The sequence below is a fragment of the Protopterus annectens genome, chromosome 2.part1 (genome assembly GCF_019279795.1).
Source record: "Protopterus annectens isolate FY-2018-M chromosome 2.part1, PAN1.0, whole genome shotgun sequence".
Classification (NCBI taxonomy): Eukaryota; Metazoa; Chordata; order Ceratodontiformes; family Protopteridae; genus Protopterus; species Protopterus annectens.
Window position 1 is genome coordinate 1,366,158,370 of NC_056729.1, and position 7,160 is coordinate 1,366,165,529.

General features: G+C 33.0%; 1 protein-coding gene across 1 annotated transcript in view; it reads right to left on the reverse strand.

The window, feature by feature from the left end:
* The window catches only part of LOC122794974 (fatty acyl-CoA reductase 1-like), a 647,127-nt gene that overhangs the window by 244,346 nt on the left and 395,621 nt on the right, over positions 1-7,160 (reverse strand). The gene's annotated exons all lie outside the window — the stretch shown is intronic.

The window sequence follows — 7,160 nt, forward strand, 5'->3', positions numbered from 1 at the left end:
TTTATTTTATTTTATTTATTATTTTACATTTGTTGACCGGGAGGATCCGACTGGATGCATGTCCATTTTCAGCGGAGGCCCGGGGAGAAAAGCTCCAAAACACAGGTAACAAAAACACTTAACTAAACAATGAGGCAAAATATACATTCAAAATAAGAGCATTCTAACTTATTCTTTCTAATTTATTTTAAATGTAAGAGAGGTAGGATAGTAAGGAGATGTAGAATATTCATGAGTTATAGACAGTTATTACATTCTGGAGTGGACTATCCCGGGTTTAGGCAATTGCAACTTCGCATTGAGCCCAGATGAGTTTTTAGCTTAGCTTTAAATTGACTTAAAGTAGAGATGGATATAATATCATGGGGAAGTTTGTTCCAAATTTTACCTGCAGCGTTAGAGAGAAGGAAGTCTCCAGCAGAGTTATTAGTTTTGAGTGTTTGGATTAGGAGACGGTTGGATGACCTCAATGGGCGGGGATTATTACAAAGGGGAAGTAGTGCTTTGAGGGAAGGAGCATATTCAGGGTTATATATGATTTTGTGAGTAAGGACTAGTAGGTTGAAAGTAATTTGGTTAGGAAGCTCAGACCAGTTGAGTTTGGCTAAATTGGTACAATGATGGGTCCTATATGGGGACCCAGTAACAAACCTTGCAATATGATTGTAGCATTTAGAGAGTTTGTTCATGACAGTTTTACTTATATTGTGAAGTAAGGGGGACGAGTACAGGAGTGATGAGAGGAGGTGAGTCTGGGCAATGGCCATTTTAGCTTGGGGGGTCAGGAAGCTTTTTATTTTATATAAAGAGCCTAGCTTTTTGTTAATTGTCTTAATTATTTGGTTTGCATGTATATCAAATTTTAGTTTGTTGTCTATGGTTACCCCTAGTAATTTTATCGAGAGGTCTGGAGAAATAATGGTCCCATCCTTTGCTTGGATAGTAAAGTTAATGGGGTAGGACTTTTTTGTTGGAAGAAACAACAACATTTTAGTTTTTTTTGGATTGAGAATCAGGCGACGACTAGAGAGCCAGTTTTCTATTTTGCTGAAAGTAGACTGGGTTAACAGTTGTAAATCTAAAGGGGTAGTACCAGAGCAGATTAACGTGGAATCATCTGCATATTGTATACAACTGGCATTAGGAGTAACTGTATGCAGATCATTGATAAAAATGGAAAATAATAGTGGCCCTAGAATAGATCCTTGAGGTACTCCTAATGTATTGGGTAGTAGCTTAGAGAGTTTGGTCTGCCATAAAACTGCTTGTTTTCTGCCAGATAGATAGGAACTAAACCATTGTACAGCAATGGTGTCAAGACCTAGTGAAGGCAATGTATTAATTAAAAGTTCATAAGAACATGTAAATGCACTGGTGCTTAAAATATAATGTGCATTTGTAAGTATTCTGTATTCCACCAACAGTCTTGATGCTTAACTACTTCACTTTCCTTTAATAGGTTTAACTTGTGCAGTTGTTTATTCTTCACTTAGGCTCTTAGTCAAGGAATAAAATAACTAATCTGCTTATTGCAGCAGACAGTGGCACACCTAAAGGTTTTAATCTCACGAAAAATATAACACATGCACCATCGGTGAGCCACAGAAAATGGAAGACCTAAGATATAATACAAAGAGGTAGTTAAGCATCAAGACTGTTGGTGGAATACAGAATACTTACAAATGCACATTATATTTTAAGCACCAGTGCATTTACATGTTCTTATGAATATCGGCATACAACTCTCATTAATCTTCACTGGACAATCCATTGAAGACAAGTAGCTTAAACAAATATTTAAAGCTGCATAAAACTCACAATCGTCTTACAAGAAGCACATTTGTTATCTGAACATGTAAACAGATGGGATGTTAAGATTTTTCAACTAGTGAGCTCTAATTTAAATCAAAAATGAGAGGCACTCATTCTTTGGAAAATGTATTACCTATGCCTAAAATCTTAAATCCCTATTCAGATAAAAATAGCATGTTGGGTTTAGCAGTAGTGGAAATTGACAAAAAAACTTATACTGTTGTGAATTCTTACTGGATACCAGGAATTGTAGCCAAAGTTGCTAAGAAATATTTGGATTTATAACCTTGTATACAAATGGTGAAATGGTTACTGCAGGAAATTTTAATTGTACTCTTTAAAGACACTACTGATAAGGTTCATAAGCTATCCTCCACAGCTAAACGCACAGATCATTTTAATTCTCAACATTTGAGAGATACCTATAATATTAAATCAACTCTCAACTTTATACATTATGCTTATAGATTTGGCACCCAGACAAACATTGGCAAAGTTTTTATGTCTAGTAGTTTATTTACTAAAATTGAAGATGTGTTAACTTCATGTCATTTATCTGACCACAGTGCTATTACATTTATGCTAACATTAAAGCCAAGTAATTTGATTTACTATCAGAGAATCACTGCTTATAAACTAAAATAAGACTAAGGAATGGTGTCTAAAACTGGAAGTAATGAAGTTTCAGAAGTAATTTTCTAGGATTCTTTACAAGCTCATCTATATGGAAGAACTAAAGAAAAGTGGGATAGGGAGTCTACGTCTTTGCAGTCTAATATAGATGAATTGAAATCCAATTTAAAACCTTATGACAAACTGGCAAAGGCTGAATTGAAAATATTAAATCAGAAATATCTTTATGTACTTCACCATATTATAAAATCTGGAAAAACAAATTACTCAAACCCAAAAAGCTTCCACAGGTTGGCTGTTACATCCAAGAAAAAAATACATGCTAATCACATTAAAGAATTAATTTTCAAACAAGATAAAAATAAAGCAACCAATTTAAAATGCATACTAGAATACTTTAGGAAATCAAGAAATTAACAGAGATCCAAAACTGATACAGCATTCTCTTTTGAGGAGTTAAAAGATCAACTTAATAATCTTAAACCAAAAACAAGCCTCTGGCCTTGACGGTATAATCCCAGAATTATACAAATTATTCCCAGAGAATATTTCAAATATTTTATTAAACATTTTTGAAGTTAAACATATGTCAACCACCCCCCTCCTAGAAATATTCTTTGATATCTCCTATCTTGAAACCAAATAAAGATACTAATTTGTTTTTCTTACAGCCCTATTTCATTACTAAATGTTGATTATAAATATTTATGTCTATTCTTGCAAAAAAAAGATTGAACCTTATTATGCCACATTAATAAATGAGCAGACTTGTTTTACACTACACAGAAAGATTCAGAATAACAATGAGGTTTAATACTTTAATAGATCTGGCTAATAAAAACATAAAACTAGCTATACGAAGTCTAGAAATAAATAAGGCTTTTGATTCTATTAGTTGGATTTATTTATTCCAATCACAAATATGAATTTTCACTAGATTTTATAAATGTTATAACTAACCTGTATAGTAACTCATTCTCTTATTAAAATTGGCTCTTTTCTTTCTAGCTCTTTCAAAATACTAGAAGATACAAAATAGGGTTGCCCCTCTTTACATCCATTTGTTCTAGCAACTGATCCTTTCACAAACTTTACTAGATCTAATAGCAAAGTTCAATGATTCTTGATAGATGAAAGTTATTCCTATAAAATTCAGATATTTGCAGATGACATTTTAATAACAAGTGGTGATGTTGAACCTTCAACAGAAAATTCATGTCTATTAAGTACTTTGAAAAAATGTCAGGTTTAAATGTTTAACCCTTATAAAACAAATTAATAAAAGTTAAAGAAACTATTAAGAATTTTACTTGGGACAATTCACATATCTTGGAATTATAATTAATCTACTATAAAAGACTCAATAGCAGTAAATTATAGTAATTTAAGAGACACTTACTAAAATAATTAATTGGAACAAAACATTTTTACAATGGAAGACTTACTTTAATAAAAATGACCAAAAATACTTTTCCATCTACAATCACTAATTATTCTCCCGCCTAAAAAATAAAGAAATTAAATTCTACTCTTAATCTTCTGTTTCTCCAAATAAACCAAGAATATCATTTAATTGGCATGTTAAACATTGGCAAGAAGATGGATTAAGTTTTACAAATGAATTGCATGCCAAATCTATAATTCTCAATATCTTTACTGCTAAATTTATCTTACCAATCCACTTGGAAATCCATTCATGAAAGAATAAACAGCTATGTTGCAGAATCTCTCTAAATTTGGAATTAATTTTAATGGATATTTAAAGACTTGTGTTTAAATGCAGAAAAAATACCATTCCTTTCACTGATTACATCCTTATAAATTTTAAAAGATTCAAGTAATTATATAGTTAAAGATTGTTTTTTATTGTTTCCTATATCAAATACTGCAGGTTGTTTGGTATCTTAATATAAAAAATGCTAGACCTTAGAGATGCAAATTTAATCTTTTGGCATCAATTCTTAAAGCGGAAATAAATCACATATTACAGATTATCTTCTTGCAAGACATTGTTTAGAAATTATCTGGAGACTATACAATCTTGTAAAAAATTTTAGTAATAGTTGAAATCTCCAAGGATTTTCAAACATTCTGATACTTCCATTTTTTTCCCCAGAATCAAGTAGCTCAAATAAGAAATTACATATAGCAATAATTTATAAAATATGAGGAGAGTTTGTTTCCATAGATTCATTATTTTGGAATTACTCAACTAAGATTAACAAGGCCTTTTCTGATAAAAACAAATGCTTAATTCTTAAATCTGCAGAAAAATCTACTTTTTATTGAAAAATATATACACTGAGTTTTCATCTCAGAGCTTTTTTTTTTAACTCCTCAAAGTGGCTTTGATATACAATTATGGAAAAATTAATTGTTGGAGGTGTAATGAAGTCGCTAACACAGATTGGTTTCATATGACACTAGACTGTAAAACAGTAATTTTTTTTTGATTGAACTTAGAAATTTTGCCCAAGCTTTGTGGACAAACTTCCAACTTCTTAATCTTATTTAATGCTCCAGTTCCAGATTCCATTCCTTTGCTGCCGGTGCCAGTCCTTGGGTCCATTTTAGCTACAGCAAGAAAAACAGTCAAAGAATTTGGAAACTTAACACTACTTTCTTTCGCTAAATTCATTTAGCAAAACATGTCTGCAAAAAATAAATGTCAACCAAAGATCCGAATTTTGATTATTCACCAGTTGAGATTTTGGTCAAAATTACGTGATTTGATTAACTTTAATTATTTTTTTTTGTATGTTTGATTTTCTTGTGGGCATCTGTAAATAGTTTTGTTTTTGTTCTATTTGGCTTTGTACAATCTTGGTTTTAAATTTTTTTAAAGTTGTTTAAAAAAGATGACTACAAATCATCCTGTTTGTATCCGAAGCAAAATCATTACTTCTGATGAGTGGACATAACTGAAAACTGTGGTAACAGCTTTTACCCTGTCTCATTAAACAAATATGCTAATTATACTAATTTAATTGTTAATTCAGGTACAGCATGCATTTTCTGTCAGGGTACCAAGGGTCCTATGTACATGACACAGATTGAACAAAAATGACCAAACTAGAAAGATGAAAGTGTAAGTAAAACACCGAACATGATCCATGCTATATACCATCCCTCCTCATGCCCTACTTAATTATTCCAATTCTCATTATGCAAATGAAATTCCCCAGTCGGTACAAACCTTACTCTAGTGGCAGTGAACATTTTCCTTTATGCAAATTTAGCACTTCAGTTTTGATCACTTCTAGATTTTTTTCATGTATCCTGCAACCCCCCCCACAAAAAAAATAGGTTACAGTAGCTGTGCTATCAGTGTAACAATGAAGGCCATTTGTTTTAGTTTCCTTAACACAATGTTAGGTGAATGCTAAAAGATAAAATGACTCATTCTGAAAACATTGATGAGCAAAGAGTTGTCTCATATTTCACACCCAAGGCTGTTAAGCACTTCATCTTGCTTAGACTAGAGCTCCCTGCAAGTTACTTAGTAGGCAGTACAAAATAATCTAGGAAATTTTCCAGAAATCAGAACAGGCCATTACCACAACACTGTATCTGAAAGGTTCTGCAGCACAGACATTTCATTTCTTTCTATACTTTAGACAGGGATAAGTTTATAATTTTGAACTTCATACAAACGTCTCTGATGAAGACCATCAGCCAAAGGGTGTCCTGAACATACAGACAGATTCTGATATGGGTCATAAGGACATAAACATTGGCAAAGTACACTAAATAGTTTGCCAAGTACTGCAAAAGTAGGCACACCAGACACAAGATGACCTTAACCAATCAAGAAATAGGATTACTACTACCATCTAGATCTCAGTAACTAGATATTTATATTTGAAACTCTCTTCCTTCCAAACAAAGACAGAGTTCCTTACACTTAAGGGTACCAAGAACATGTCAGATTTGGGATGCATGGCTAGGCTTAAAAAGGCTCCCATGATTGTTAGCCCAGTGAACACCTATGAATTTGTGAACCCTCCGGATGAGGCATAACTTCATGAACAGACGCCACAATCACTGGGACTCTACCAGCAGAATCAAAATTTAAATAAAGGATGCACCCATCACTACCTGGGTGCTTACTGAGATCACACAGTAAATTCTTTACTAATTTGTCTCTGAAACAATCCCAGATGGAATTCCTTGGGATGTCACTCTGCCTGGACTGGCAGCAACTTAAGTATTAAAGTTTAAGCAAGCCAGTTATATGCTGGAATGTTGCTATGTACAGCCTTAACACACCTAGAGCCTAGGTAAGTTGAAACAGTTTCTAACAGCACTTTAGCCTAGGACATCTTTTTATATAAAAGAAAAAGAAAGGAATGGGTAGCATCTTTAAGAGCGGAAACTTCTGGCATCAAATAATGAAAGGAAAGTTGAGCTGCTGTCACGTGTACAACACAGTACATACACACAGTGTCTTCTTGAATAACAGCTGAAACCAGTTAGGCTATTGCTCGTAACTTGTTACGATAAGACTTTGCAAGACTGGGTTAATGGATAACAAGCACACACTTCTGTACCCTAAGATCAGGTGTCAAAGCAACACAGGAGGTTACGTCAAAACCAGATGCTTATGTGAGCTATATGTTTAAATCTGGTTCTCACATGGTACAATATGCGAACCTTTCAATTCTCTACCTTTTTTATATGGCACAAAGACATTTTCTTAGAAAACTGAAAAACTG